Source organism: Triturus cristatus, chromosome 3_2 (genome assembly GCF_964204655.1).
Source record: "Triturus cristatus chromosome 3_2, aTriCri1.1, whole genome shotgun sequence".
In the NCBI taxonomy this organism is placed as follows: domain Eukaryota; kingdom Metazoa; phylum Chordata; class Amphibia; order Caudata; family Salamandridae; genus Triturus; species Triturus cristatus.
The window spans coordinates 980,485,274-980,501,942 of NC_140584.1; the positions used below are offsets into that span (position 1 = coordinate 980,485,274).

A 16,669-nucleotide genomic window follows, 5' to 3' on the forward strand; every position below is an offset into this window, starting at 1 on the left:
GCCGTCATGAGTCACGGGCGAGCTGTGCTCATGACGGCGTGGTTCCGTCATGACTCCACCCACTTGCGCTGATCGCCCGCACAGGCGGGGAAACAGCGTCGCGTGGGCGGAGCGGCCGCCAACGGCCGCAGCATGACGGAACCACTCCGTCATGAGCACACGGCGCCCGTGGCTCATGACGGAGTGGTTCCGTCAGGAGCATGCAAGGGGTTAAACAATTGCAATAGTACTGTGGTCAACCCTTGAAAGTTTATTGATGGTTAAATGCCCCTTCCTAAAGCTAAAGGGTCAAGCCACTGGAGGTACTTTAGCTAGAGGTTGGGTGACCAGATTTTCAAAACAAACAAGCATTGGCATAGCCAAAAGGTCTCGCATTTGGGACCTTATATGTGTTTAGTTATCCACCACAATATCCTTGGTGCAACAACATAAACTGTTGCATGGCTAAACACTTATAAGGTCCTAAAGGCGAGACCTATTGGCTATGCCAATGCTTGTTTTTGAATAGGTCTCAAGACAGCACTTGCATAGCGCACAATTTGTCACCAATCTGGTACACCATCACTTTTTGGTAGTCTGGGCCAATGACTTTTAACACTTTGATGTCATTGAGCGCTAGTACATTCACATTTCTACTTCTAGCAGCAACTACTTTTACACGGTCTCTCTTTAGTCAATCAAGATATATTTTGGGGTATATCAAAACTTCATCCATATTTCAATAGGAGAGCGACATGATCAAGTGATCCTAGAAGCGGGCTTATGGCATGTTTCTCAGCAGAGGTGTCAGCTTCATTACACACCAAGATGCAGGTTATAGAATAGCTTAGGAGTTTATCAATCCTGTCAATGAAACATCTCCGCAAAGTGGGGCTCTATTACTGAAGCACAGCAAAGGCTTCACTGGCATCAGCAAGGGCACATATAACAATATGTGAACCTTGTGTATAATCCACCAAGTGGCTAAGAACATAATGCAAGAATCTTCTAAATATGTTGAAAAAAAGAAGGCTCGACCCACTGGCAAACATTCTTCCCAACAACTGGTGAAAAGACCAGACTGAAAAGGATTTGGGTGTCAAGCAAAGAGTGTGTTCATAATGTTATTGCTCAGCTGCTGCGGCCTTTCCCTTATCTATATGGAATGACTACATTTTCCAGGGCATCCAGAAACGTGCATGCACAGTTATCTTTCTGGCCCTTTTTTAGGTCTCACAGAGGCAGCGCTTGCGCTGTCTCATCGGGACATGCTGCTTTCAGGATATGGGTGTTTTAATTGGCTCCTGTCACTGTCCTTTGTAAATGGAGGCTTTTAATTGGTCAATAGGCTTAGCAGTCCCTCCTTAGTACCACCTTTCCTCTTCTTGTAACCTCTCTTGAGGACACCCCGTTACACGTGTTGCTACTTAGTACCGTTTAATCATAGCCTGCAGCACTATTTTCTTAAATGCCATTCACCTTCCTCCTGCAATGCTTTTTTTCTTTTCATTTAACCAACGCGGCACGCCTCAGCACTAATAATGGTGGCCACGCTTTTATTTGTTTTTGTTAATTGCGATCACCAAAGCGGCGGCATGCTTTTTATCTGGTTATTCACTTTTCATACAATGGCAGCACCTGTGCTTTAGCTTTAAACATCTTAAAGCTAAAGTACAGGTGCCGCGATCCATTTGCAATGCAATTGCTTGTACATTTCTGTAAGTTTGAGCTATTGGCGTTGCATTATTATTAGCAATGCTAATAGCTCAAACTTTCATCAATGTGAGACCTATTGCATTGCAAATGCTTATTAGAAGTGCGGCACACAGACCTGAGCCTTTTTAAATCATCTATTTGCATGCATAACCATGCCTCTTTCCATCATGACACAAATTAATACTCTGACCTAACACTGGTGATGTAATTGCTATTATCTTCTTGTATGAAAGCTGTTCAGCCTTATAGAGAAATTATGTTACACGGACGCCATAGCCAAGGAACATCAATTTCTTTCATACACGGCGGTGCCAACAGCAGCAACAGGGGGCTCTGAAATAAAAAATTTCGGATCATCTCCCTAGTCAGGTTTTTTTCACATTTAATCTTTGATGCTCAAAATGTAGCAGCCTGAATGTTGGCTTCAGTTGTACTGGCTGCAGGCACCCATTTGTTGGTTTTAATGTTATGCTACGTGGTGTTTGGGTAGGAAACAAGTTAGTGGGGAGATGAAAATGTATTGACACTTTGGGGTTGAACATTTCCAGGGACAATACTGATGATTGGTGGAATGCCCTGCAGAACCCTTGCCCATTCACAGTGGCTTCTCCAAGGGAGGAGACAGATACTCTGTTGGATATACCTCAGCCATCAAGGAGATCTCCAAATTGGGTGAAATATCCACCGCAAGTACGGTACTGAACATTGTTCAACCAGAATGGTGGATGGAAATTAAACCTGCAAATCTCGAATCCAGCCTATGCAGCTTAAAATATAAAATGTCACTTCAAAACGTAAGCAAACCTCCACCAGAAAGCATTCAGTATCACCTTTAACAAGGCAGATACCCCAAAAATGGCAATGTATTTTTTTTTTCAGTTATATGACAATATGTACATATCAGTATCTACATCCAGCATAATTTATCAATTGTATCCAATACAAGACAGTAAAGATATCCTTAGATGAAATTATATTTCATGGCCCTTTTCCAAATTAATGGGATACAAATGTTGTTAAAAGGTTGATCCAGCTTCTCATGCATCTTTAGACAACAATGTTGCTTATTTAAATGCACGAAATCATCCAGAATTGTTTTGCTTTTATCACTATGGACACCATTACAGCCATAAAGCCAATAGCCCCAGAGAAATAAATAATTATGCACAGTGGGAGCATTGTCGGGTCCATAAATAGTCCTCAAAAAATTCCAGAGAAGACTCGCTTATTGCAATAGTGATGAAAGATCTGACCCGTCCGTCTTTTATTATTCACAAAAACCTAAAAGGTTACAAATATCCTGATCACTAATCACAGATTTATTAATTCTACACAATTCAGTGGTTCATTTGCAGTTACGGGTTATGCATATTGGAAAGAAAATAATAATGAAAAAGTGCATAGCCCACCAAGTTTTGGCAGATCAAAAACACAAATAACATGCTCAGAGCATGCATGACCCTAAAGAAATGACATTTTTAAATTTGGCAATCCAACAAAACAACATGCATCAATTTTAGGTCTGTTAGAGATTTGAGGACGTCATCGATTGCAAAAATTAATTTGACACACTTTTCAAGCTGAAAATGGAAAAACAGCTATCATGAACTGAGTAAGATGGTTTAGAATGGCACATATAATGTAACTTTAAAAATTCAGACGGAATTGCCCTATTGCCCAATAGATACTAATGTGTGTACAAATCATTTCCTTTCCAAAGCTGCTAGCTTCTTAGCAAACAGATCAGATCCTAGGTATAACATGTTCCCATACGAAAGTAAGCACATATCAGGCCGGATTACGATGTTGGGCGGACTATGGTTCGCCCGAGACCATCTTGGTTCTGGGACTGTCCGACCTCTGATCGCCGGTCCCGACCGCCTCATTACAGTGCCACGAAACACTGTTCGGTCGCATACTGCCATTTCTCAATGGGAGCTCGTGTTACGGACATAAACCGGCTGTAACACTAGCTCCCATTGAGAAATGGGAGGTGTTGTTCATCCCTGCCCCCCGTGTCAGGCAGCTCAAGGTGCCTGCCACAAGCTGCAGGGATCAACAGGGGGGCACCATAGGCCCTCAACTGGAGACCGCATGCACAAGGGGGCCTGAATGGGGGCCCACAAACATGCTTTCTGACATGGTTTATCAGACAGGCCGACATGGAAACCATGTCGGAAACCGTGCATCATAACCCCAAGGGTGGAAAGGCCCGCCCTTTGGGATTAAGTGCTGGCTCTGACTGACTGATGGGCTCCAAGAGCCCGTCGTAAGCCAGCCGGAATGACCGGCCGGTTTACTTTCCGGCCGCCAGCATTGAAATGCAGTGGTCATAAAGTAAACCGAGCGGCCGATTACGATGCGGCCAGGCAGGCTCCGAGCGTAGGTCGTAGCCTTTACGGGCCGCATTGTAATCGGCCTCATAGTGTTGGCAAGCTACGCCAACGATGGTTATCCCATTACAGTTTAAGTGCTGTGAACGAACATCTATCAAAACTAAGTGCAGACATGGATTTGGATGATCTCGTTCAGGGGCCACATCCCATGAAATATAAATGATTTGTATCTCCTAATTTTGTATTCTGCCATTGAAGAAGAGCTAGCTTATTATGAAAGAGAAGGTGCAGACAGATTTAGGGAAACTGATAAATAATGCAAACTACATTTAAGGTTGAGTAAAAAGTTTGCAAACACTCTCAAAATGAGTATACACAATTTGCATCATTATTTACTCTGCCCTCAATCTTTAAAAAGAAAATTTGAATCTGCTTCAAGAACAGGCTCGGATGCAAGCAATAACACAATTACACTGGGCGTTACAAACTTGGAAAAGAATAATGTGCCCTTGCAGCTGATAAACAAATCTACCATGTCCAGCCCTTATTATTTGACGTCTAACCAGCTAAGGATTGCAAAAAGAAATATTGTACAGTCTCTTATCGTGGCGGATGAGCTGCACAGTATGTGGCTCTTACATGGAATAATCACCTTGTCAGTCACTGCCTGATATTTATAGGATTGTCCAAAACATTCATCTTTTGGATGTATGAAAAAAATCTACAATGCTTTCCTTTAAAATGCCTGGAAATTTCTTATGCAGTTCACAATTGATAATAAGACAATGTCACATTCATAAGCGCACCCGCGTGCACCAGGACACACACTCCTCTGTGCTACATTTCGTTATAACTGTTCAGAAAACAGTAATATGTAGTGGTATTACATTAGATACTCCTCTAGGGGCGTGGTCTGAACCTGTTCTCTGGCCACAAAAATACATGAAATATATGCGCTTTGGTGAGTTAAATAAGCTTGTGGCAATCATAACACTGACAGAGGCGCCTTTAGTTCTGAAATTCAACAACTTTTGAAATTCAACAACTTCTGTAGGCACAATTTCCCCAAAAATGTTCTGGCTTATGGCGCCCCATCTTACACACATCAAATACAACAAGCATAGTCCTAATTTTCAAGAAAATTGTATGTGGCCTATGTACAAGCTTTATGACTAATTTTTTATTCATTCCTCTCTAAATCAGTTTGGTATTTTTGAATCTGATTGGTGGAATTTTAACTACACTTCTGATAGTTGTGCAAGTCTCTTTTTTTCTTAGTAAAACAAATTAAGTCAGCATGAATGTTAAAGTGATTGGATGCAGCATCTACCCGACTGAACAACAATATTGTGGAACAATGGCATTCTACTTCTACCTAATATTGAGCAAGATAGATAAGAAAAAATTGGACTGTCATATTGGAAATTTCAAGCTTCCCTAGTGAGACCTACCTTTTGGAGCATAAACTGCTTTGCAACAATGTACCTGAATGTACTGCTGGAAGAACCCCTAATGGTGGAAGTTAAGAAGAGAGAAGTAATTATACGAATGAGTATGTATCAAGCGTATTGCAACACAATGCAATTAGCGATCATTAGACGAGGCATAGATGAAGATCCACCAATGCCGACAACGCCTGCACCATCAGCATCAATGCAAACTCTGGTGAGAGTTGGACAGCCAACACTCTCTGCATTTTCTGACTCAATGGGTTCTGTTCTGCAAAACATACAAGCTTCACCTTCACTGCCAACGCGATCCACGCAGTCAGATCCAGTTGGTGCTATTTGGCAAACTATCCTGGCTTCACTTTCATCATCATCACCAAAGATACCGCTTTTACCTGGGATTTCAATGACCTCATTTATTGAGAGACTTATGGCAACTTTACTGTCATCAACATCTGGAGAAAACTAATGAGAATACGCCTAAGTGTAGGAATGCCTGCCTGGCGCCGTTCATGTTCTATGACAAAGAATTCTTCATGTGTACAAGCTGAAACAGATTCAAAATAAGTATTTGGAACCATTCTTTCTGCAAGCGAGTACAAGGACACGCAAAGATGCAACAATGTACTGTTTTTCAGGGTGTTCCAATAAGTCATTAAAGTGTATAACCAAATTTCTTTCATTGTTGGGGTTGCGTCTAAAAGCCCAGCAGAAATAATTAATATTGATCTTCTTAACGTTTAAAGTTATACTTATGAATTTTAACTGATGGAGGATAATGAATACATTTCATCTTATTGCATTGTATTTTTTTTAAATATAAATTATGTAGTAAACAACAACCTACTTACAACTGCCCTGTGTGTGGGTGTTATAGATCCACACGCGACATCCCTGATTAACCACATAAAAGAGAGAAGCAGTACAATAGTTCACAGGCCAGAAACCAGCTCTGTGACCACAAAGTTCTCATCACTGCCTGACATTAGCGGGATGTGTGCCCCATTTGTAAAGTTATAAAATGAAAGTCTGCATTAGCAGATGGGTGACAATTACACACGTACCAGCTAAAACTGAGATGGAAAAGGAACACTGTGGAACCAGATATAAGAAACGCCTGTCCAAGAAGAGACAGGGGCCATGAGCCAAACGCTTTCAAAGATGGTGGAGACGCAGTGTGGAGCCATGTCCGAACCCATGGCCCGTAGGAAGGAAGAGGTCCCTAGGTACATGACAGTCAATGATGTCAAATGCTACGGATATTGTATTGTATTGTAATAGCATTTATACAGCGCTTACTACCCCGCACAAGGCGTTGAAGTGCTTTTTCGGCGAGTAGCACACTACTCCAGAACCCATAAAGGATTAGTGTATCTTCATTTGCCTCAGCTAAACAGGTGTGAATCCAGACCTTAGGCTAATGGAAATGAGAACACACCATACACAGGCCTGAGTCAGTGTATGTCATAAGGAGGAGGCAAACCGAGCAACGTAGCTCATGTATTGAAGATCTAGTAACAAACAAATGTCGATACATGAGCTACGTTGCTCGGTTTGCCTCCTCCTTATGAACTGCTAAGTGGGCTTGCCCATAATTTACGATGTGGGGTGGTCATCGTAAGGTTGACCTTGAAGCAGCAGCTCTATTAAGATAATTCATTCTTTGAACATTGTCACTTCTCTGTGCAAAGTTTTCCCAATCACCTTTTCTTGTTTTTTTGTCTGAGTCAGTGTATGTCCTTCTTTACAGTGAGCACCCATCTTGGGAGCTGTTTAGGGTCCTTCTAGGAACAAAAGCACCTGACGAACATACAGTGCACTCACGTGTACACCCTTTCCACTGCTTATGTGCCAGGGCTGTCAAAAGGATAAACATTTCTAAGCTAACACCTTCCCCCTGCTCCAGAAAAGAGCAGTGCCCTTACTTAGGAGTCTAAAATTATAGCAGAAGGCGGGTTTTCAGACAGAAATTATCACGATTAGAAGTAAAACAAAAAACATCAAATGCACTTTAGAAAAACATTGCAAAGTAAAAAAAAACCAAACAGACAGACATCCATGAGGAACATGTGTAAACAGAAATAAAGGATTACATCACAGCACCTGTGGCTGTATCACAATAATTATGCAATAATTATGCCCTAGTTCTACACAACAGGTACTCTAATAATTTGGCAGGGTTGTCAGGCAGGAAGCCAGGAAGTGCAGCTCCCGTAGGATGCCTAGATTACCAGTTCTGACATGCGGAGAACTGTCACGAGACATACGTGCTTTTGACAATTACTTGTACACCAGATAATTTGTGGGACAGGTGCAAGAGCATATATAGTGTATAACAAAATATACATGAAAGATGTAGCAAACTGTACTTCGAAACAATGACATCGAGTAATCGCTAATAACAACTGGAATGCAGAGGACCCACTTTACAATTGTCTGCAAATTAATTGTAGAGTCTACAGGGAGAGAAAAAAAACCTTCTCTGTGAAAACGCAGGACCAATCTATCCATAACCTTTCTTAGAATTATGGAATGCTTTGAAGGAGAAAATGTACTGTATATGCAGGGACACTCGAATTCTGTGACCACAGCGTTTTCCACATAAATATGGATTTGCCACATAATTCATCATCTGCTGCATAATCTGAAAATTTTAATTTAACCCCTTCAGCGCTGGGCGAATTCCGCCGCGGTGCTGAAGGGTTCGAGCGCGGGCGGGACCATGACGGAACGGTTCCGTCATGAGCACAGCTCAACCGTGGCTCATGACGGAACCGTTCCGTCATGAGCATGGAAGGGGTTAAAAAAATAGTTTTTAGCTCAAACGGCTCAAAAGTTACTAAACATGTGGCAACATGTGTTACCACACAATGGAAAGACCTTTCCAAAAGTTTAGTCATCTTTCAGTAGCTTATTGCTGCATTTGGTTGCCCAACAGGTACTAACGAGGTGAAATCTTTCCCAAAACTGTGTTACCATGAGTAAAAATGACAATATAATCAAGTAGTACTATCATAAAATGTGCAGCATTAATTACTTTTTCTTGCCACATAATAGTCAATCCAACTGCATAGCTGGGTCTTCTCTTGCATAATTCCAGAGGCCCTGTGTATACGTTAGGTATGGATGTCAGAAACCAGAGATATTACTTATGAGGCATGAAGGCGAGCCTTTGTAAGAAAAGGGTGGCCTGTGGTTCACCACCAACACGATCAGTGTTGAACAGCAAGAGCTGAGGATGGCATGTACAGAAGAGAAGAGAGTATGTTTTCACAAGGAGTTGAGCAGATGGTGGTTAAGTATTTATTGGAAATGGTAAATACTGAAACACTGGGATGCGGTATTTACTAGGTATTGCCCTAGAAATGAGGCACAGCATGCTGTTGCAGTATTTATTGCATCAAAGTTTGCAAGTTCTGCCTCTTTTCCTGTAATTTCCCACCCATAAATTTCGGTACATTTCACCTGACTAAATTCAACAGGGGAATATTACAGGATACGGTAATTACTGGAGTACTTAGAATTTTGATCCTCAGAAACTGGATGTTTGCCCAGGGATTGGAGTGTATTGTCTCACTCTTAATCAGAACCACAGTAGATTTGCACAGCACACAGGCTGCTTATTGACTCAGCTGCTTTTAATCTGGGCCACTGGAATCATGTGGATGGGATGCATCAAATTATGCAGCAGGGTTGACTAAATTATGCAGTAAGAAAAGGCAAATTATGTGGCATAATGTAGCACTTTTTAATAGAGTTCAATCATTATTTGTCAGTTTTGCATATCTTAATACTGTTGGGACAAAGATATTAGTGTCAGTTTAACAACTAAATAGAGAATTAAGCAAATGAAAAATGACCAGTTAACCTTTGCGAAAGGCCTTCCAATGTGCACAAACACATTTTTAGTAACTTGATCCTTTGAACTGGGAGCATTGTTTTTTTTAATAAAATCTGCAGACTAAGTAGCGGATGAGGTATAATGTGGTAAATGCGGCAAATCAATAATCAAGCAAAAAAAGCTGCAGCCGCAAAATAGCATAATTCCAGTGGCCCTGGATTTAATTGATACATGAGCAATTTGAAGGTACCCAAAACAGTATTCTCAATCCATTATAAATAGGGCTCCCGGTTTTATGGTATTTATTTTTTTGCCATTTCCGTCTGTATTTATCCATATTTGGGTTTTGTGGAAAAATTAAGCTGAAACTGGTGTATTTCCGCATTTATTTACCCGATAAATATGCACTCATGCTTGAATGCCTGCCAGGTTTCAGTGCTGTGAACACCCGCAGAAGATAAATCTATTCACTTATATGGAAATGTGCAAATTTCAGTATCAACCATGTGCATATCTACTGCTTTTAAAGCCTCTTTACTAAAATGTCTTTCTTTTTTAACCCCCTTACCTATCAATCTATACATCTACTGGCCTGGCAGTCATGGCAGATAGTATTTAGAATAGCTCAAAAAGCAACCCAATTTCCGTTTTTATCCACATTTTAAGATAAATATAGACAAAAAAATTGAAAGTTTTCTGTCTGTATTTATCTGTAAAAGTCAGTTAAAACGGGAAACAAGGAGCCTTAATTATAAATGCGACACATTTATACTTATTGGTTAACTGATTACTATTTTAAGGGCCAGATGTACGACCATTTTTTGTGGTTGCAAATGGAAAAATCGGCCAATTTGCGACCGCAAAATTGGTCTGGCCCATGTACAAGCCCTATTTTGCGAGTCTGTAACCTATTACCGACTCGCAAGATAGGGTTTGGGAATCGCTATTAGAAAGAGGTGTGCCATGGGCGTCCCATCCCAATAGCGAGTCCCAATGGTATGTACCGTTGTTTCGCAACCGCAATTGCTGTCGCAAAACACTAGTAGTTTACCACTACTTCAAGTAGGTGGTAAGCTACTCGCAAACGGGAAGGGGTCCCCAGGGAACCCCTTCCCCTTTGTGACTGGCATTCAAAATATTTTTTAAGAGCAGGCAGTGGTTCCACAGACCACTGCCTACTCTTAAAAAATGAAACAGTAATGTTTCATTTTTCTTTTTTTTAAATGCATCCCGTTTTCCTTTAAGGAAAATGGACTGCATTTTTTTTTTTAACTGCATTATTTAAAAAGCAGTCACAGACATGGTGGTCTGCTGATACCAGCAGGCCACCATCCCTGAGAGTGCTAGCCATTCCTAATGGGGTCACAAATTGCACCTGTCTCATAAATATTAATGAGGCAGGCAATTTACGACTCCATTAGGAATCGTAAAGAGTGTCTGAGACACTGTTGTACATGCCTATTTGCGAGTCGCAAATTGGGAGTCGCAAAAAGACGCAATTTGCAAATCGCAAATTGTTAGGGTCGTACATCAAGCCCTAAATTCCCTATTTGGGCAATTTGAAGAGCACATATATTCAAAGGCTACAAAGTTCTTCAAAATAACAGTCTCAATTAAGGAATTTGAACCTTAAAATGATGGCGCTGCAATAAATTTATGTGAAATGCATAGTGAGTTACACCATTTCTGCAAACTGCTCTTTGTGTGAGTCAAGCATTATTACTTTTACAGTTAGTGAACCTACATCTGCAGCATTCATTAAATTACTTTATAAGAAGGTCAAACTTGTTTATGTGTGCCACCATTTTGAAACAGACAAGTAACAAAACGGTCTCAGGTTTGATGATGGTTGTAGATTTCACACATGTGCATTTGAAGATCGGGGGCACAGCTGAGATTTTCCCTGACTTTGGAAAAAATTGTGTTAAACCCCATCAACTTAAAAGTATCAGTTGGTTAAAGAGCAATCTGGCGCCACCTCGCTAGTGTTGCTATGCGTAGGCACATCTATTGCCAAGTCCTGGAGTTAGCTTAACACAGTAGGTGCTCCGATGGGGTCATCAACTGAGCAAGAATTACTTTAAGAGCCCCCTAGACAACGTGAGCCTATCAAGAGCACGCCAGCTAGCACCATGGACGTCGATTCACCAAAATCCTAGGGGTAATGGAAGTGAAATCATATACCCTTTGACTTGATGATGTCACAGGAAGTGACATTATATGACCTTTGACCCTGAATCGTCTCAAGAAATCATGTCACACGACCCTAATCCTTATGACACCACAATAATTAACATTGATGAAGTTACATAATAATTGTACAATTAATATTCTATATTCTTCTAGGGGAGAACAGCCATAGGCTCTGAAAAAACACTCACTGAATATAGAAGTCCTTTCATGGCGTGCCTAGCTAATGAAACCTGGCAGTCTCATGAGTTCACCCAATTATGTTTCCCAAGTGTCCTATGGGTGCCCCCTTATGTCAAGAATTACCTCCACTGCTAAGACCAGCATTTTGCTATGGGGACCCTTTTGCTCAAACATTACATACAATATGCCAGTGCCAGAATTGTCCTAATACTGCTTCTCTTGCACTATGGATGTCCCTTATGTCAAAAGTTATGTCTCATATTTTGTAATTTATGGCCCCATGACATTGCCACAGTTGTCTTCACATATGTCAAGAATGTCCTCCAATGTGCCATTGCCAGTAATTTGTCACACGTGCTACCTATGACAAGGATTTCCACCAGTAGGCCAGCGCTGGCATTTTTTTAATGAGTGCGACATGCCATAATTTACACACTGTGTCACAGCACTAGCATTTTGCTGAGGGTATCCCATATGCAAGTTCTGTCTCCAGTATTCCTTGGGTGTTTTTTACAGCCAAGAAGCATGCCAGATCCAACAGCGGATTTGCAAGCAATACTACATAAGTTCACTTTACTCACACTCATTAGCAGTTCGTTGCACTTATTCATATTCACCTATTGTCTTGCACTCACTCTCCCCCTGAATTACTAATTTGCACTCCCTGACTGACTTATACTTGCTCACTAATTTTGACACACACCCACGATCTCACATGCAAACATACATGCTCATGCATGTACATGCTCTCTAACACAAGCGCACTCTCACTCACATGCATGCACGCAACATACATTTAAAGCCATTATATTTTTGCAACCTCAGATGCCAGAGAAGGTACGGATCGCTCTTGTGTACTTGGCACTGACTTTGCCACCTTTAAGGCCAGGTGTCACAAATGCAGTGCAGGGGTAGCAAGGAGCAAGCTAGGGGTCGCAACTGCGACCCCTAAATGACGTCCAAGGCTAGCACAGGCATTTTGGACGCGTCCTACCCTAGAGGGAGATTTAATTAATTACAATATGCTACGATATTCAGTGTCTTTTGATTCCCGCCATTCGAGTCCATGGTCACAGAGTGGAGTGGAAGACACAAAATGTCCCCCTCCCCATGTCCAGATATATCTAAAAAGGACAGCACTTCAAATGTGTCCTCAACTCAGTCCAACTTTAGTTCAGAACTAGCCTTGGAGTAAGAGAATGATTCGAATACAAAGAGAGAAACATCACAATCATCAGAAGTGGGTTTGTGGTTGCCTGGCTAAACTGCAAACTCGAGTAACGTGGCTCATGCAATGGGCCAACATGTGTGATCCTGGGCAAATCACTCGCCCTAGTACCTTACTTCAATTATCTGCCAAACCTGGGAGCACTCAGAAACAAGGGAGAGCCTCTCAATAATGAAAAACAACCTCGAAAGCATAGCAGGCCGCAGGAAAGACATGCCTGCTTCTCCCCCAGCAGATTAGCATAACCGCTGAAACGCAGCCAGAAAGCGGTTGGAGCATCCCAGAGGGGAAAGCACTGCGCAATGATCGCCCGGCACACAGACGAATCCCTGCGCAAACAGCAGAGACACTCGGAGCCTGGGAGCACACACAGGACGGCACGGGCATAAAAGGGCAGCTGGAAATGAGTATTCCCAGACCACTGAAAGAGAGGCCGTCAGCCTCTGAGAAAAGGAAGTGAAAGCTGCCCTGTCAGCGATGTTATCTAACAAGGAAGTCTGCTGCTTCTGCAAACACCCGGCATGATAACTAGTTGTAGTGAGCTAAACGAATGCTACTGTGGGCAGAGGAAAGCTACAGTGATGCGTGCCTGGCGCGACATGGGTGTAAAACGGGCAGTTATCGCAGGGCCACGTCCCAAAAATGAAAGGCGTGATAGGAATGTGTACAACAGTGACGGCCATGAAAGGAGTGGTTGAGCACCAAGCAAGACATGCATTTGTAGAAACGTTGGAGCAGGCATGGTTGAAAATGTGTGCAATGGTGACAGGCGCGATGGGAATGAGCGCCACAGCGGCAGGTGTGGCGGAAGTCCCGTTGTTAATTAGCGCCTGTAAATAGGTGTGGGCATGAAACAAAACGTACGCTTGTCAAAAGGTAAGAGGCGGGGCTGAAATGCGTGCAATGATGACAGGCGTGACGGTAGCGCGTGCAATAGTGACTTGCGGGACAGCAATGTAAGCATTAGTGACCTGCGTGCACATGAAGCAAGGCATACATCTGTGTACTTGTGGTAGGCTTGACAAAAATTATATGAAATGGTGACATACAGGACAGGAAAAAATTCACTCCTGGCAGCCATGACAGGAATGTGTGCAATAATGCAGGAAGTAAATACTGTCAACTGTAATAGACACTACGGGATAGCGTGCCACGCGCTAGGCGCTATCGGGATGTGTACGCAAAATAAAAGTGGGCAATACAGACGTTCATGACGTAAATGTGCCTAATAATGACAGGCTTGAAATCATTGTGCCCAACAGTGACAGACACAGGAGCGATATGTTAATCAGTGTCATACAGTTCGAGAAAGAATGCACTAGTGACATGAATTAGAGGACTGTGTTTAAGAATTAAGACAAACGTATATACGTGTCACCCCAGAAAATGCTAGCAAAAGCATTAAAGAAAGGAGTACAGCTGCGACATGCATGGCATAAATGTGTATAATTTTACAATAGTGACCTGAGTGAAAAAGTGTGTGTGACAGTAATCGACATGAGAGAAATGAGTGAACCAGCAAAAGGAACGGAATAAGCCTTTGACGTGCTGACAGGCCTGCCAAGACTGTGTGCACTAATAAGAAAATATGACAGACGTGTGTCCAAAAGCGCCAAACATAACAGGAATGTGTCCAATAGCGACAAAAATATGTATAGTATGTCCAAGCATAACCGAAAGCCATGTATTAGAGAGAGGCGCTGCACACATATGTGCAGTAACAGGCATAGTTGCAGCGTAATGGTGGCGCCTGGTATATCCGGAATGACTGTAATAGGGACAGACATGAAAAGTACATGTTCAGGTCTGACAGGCATTCAAGGAATGTTCTTAACAAGCACAACATAACTGTTTATAATAGTAGTAGCAGTGATGGCAAGAGAGAAAACGTGACAGGCGTAACATGCACTCTTTAATAATGGCAGCCAATGTGAATATTAATTCCCAAACATTATAGAAAGGAGAGAAACAGCGACAGACATGACGTATGCCAACAACAGACATGGCATAAATATGAGTGTGTTATAGTCACAGGCATGATAAATCATAGTGCAATAGTGAATGAGACTCTGCACAATAGTCATGGGTGTTACATTAATTAGTGCACTGGTACAAATGTGTCATGAATGTGTTCTATACTGGCACACAGGACAAGAAGGCGTGGAATAGGGACAGAAACTTATCGGCCAATAAGAAGCTTTCGGGAATAGTGACAAGCAACACCGAAATGGGTCCACTGGTGACATACTTGATATATATGCGTGAATAGCGCCATTCATTAAAGGAATTTTCGAAAAATGATAAGCATCCCTGAAGCTTGCTCAATAGTAGCAGCAATATCTGTGACGTGACCAATAATGACAGGCATGTCAGATAGGAGTACACAGTATAAAAGTCATTGCAAAAAAATGCAGCCAATAGTGGTATGTGTTCAGGGATAGGTACAGTAGTAACATAAACGGTAGAAATTAATGCAATACGAATAGTATGTATGACAGTATACCCAGTGGTGAAATACTGCAATGTGTGCCCATGGTCACAAACATGTGCCCATTAATGCTAAGCATGACGGGGTTGTGTGGGGCAAGGAGGGACAGGTATATTAGGACTGCATGAGAGTGACAGTCACGACAAGACAGTGCACATGGGCGGCAAAAGCATGGCAGAAATGTAGCCAAGGAGTACAAACATATGTGCAACAGTTACAGGAATACGTGCATGGGCTCTGCAGCACACGGCAGGTTAGCGGCGCCCGGCTCTGCTCCAAGTTTCTATCGTAGAAACCTGTGGTAGGGGCTGCAGGAGCAACTGGGTGCCCAAAGGGGAGAGCGATCGCTTCTCTTACCTGCCAGGGCTGCCTCTTCCTGCACAGTCTGCGCTGCCTCACCATGGACGCACGGGCTGCCTGGATGAGAGGATGGCTGAGGCGCGCGCACAGACCCGGCGCCTGGGAGTCATGAACTGCCCGCTCTGCAGCTCACTACACCTGGCGAGGCACGCGCATTGGCTGGCAGGGCGCGTGCAGCAGGGAGGGGCGGGGGGGAATAAAGCTAGAGAGAGAGAGAGAGAGAGAGAGAGGCGCGTGCCGGCGGGGCACGCAAGTCGCTCGCCTATGCCCCGGCACAGAGCGCTCAACGTTCATCAGATTGTGACACAAGGTAACACTGTCAGGCTCCTCCTCCTCCAGCATTCCGCACCAAGACAGACAGCCCCTGCTTCAAGCCCATTGGCTGCTTCTTGCTAGCGACGGCATTGGGTACTTCGCAGTCTTCTTGCTTATTGGCTCCTGGACAAGTACCGATTGCGTTTCCGCGTACTTACTGCCTTTGGAGCATCTGTCCACCCACCCCCTTTCAAAGCTGATAAAGCTGTTTAACTGGGCTGACTTATTTAGCATACGGCCGCGGGAGCAGGCAGCATTAGGAAACTGCTATGTCCTGTAACTACTGTTTTTGTTAAGAGGGAGAGTAGCCGTTCATGTGGGACAGTCACTGGTTTGTAAGTATAGGAGGACGGGGCACTGCACCGATCCGCCCGTGCGCTCTGTTTAGAAGAGACGTTTCTGTTTAAGGCGCTCAGACTTTTTTTTATTACAGAGAACATTAGAAGGCTGGCGCTGGCGCGTACCGAATAATAGTTTGTTAATTAACATTGAAGTATTAATAACAGATACATTATGATGACCAGTGCAGGCAGGGCTTTAAGTGGGATGAAAAAACTGGGGGGGGGTCCTCTCTAAGGGGCGTGG

At 42.9% G+C, this 16,669-nt stretch overlaps 1 protein-coding gene across 2 annotated transcripts in view; it reads right to left on the reverse strand.

Moving 5' to 3' along the window:
* CAMKK1 (calcium/calmodulin dependent protein kinase kinase 1) overlaps nt 1-16,014 on the reverse strand; it is a 1,170,789-nt gene extending 1,154,775 nt beyond the window's left edge. For both annotated transcript variants that reach the window (XM_085649569.1, XM_085649570.1), the window contains exon 1: nt 15,767-16,014. The gene's annotated coding sequence lies outside the window, so the exon portion shown is untranslated. The remainder of the gene's footprint in view (nt 1-15,766) is intronic.
* Nucleotides 16,015-16,669: the final 655 nt, after the last annotated feature.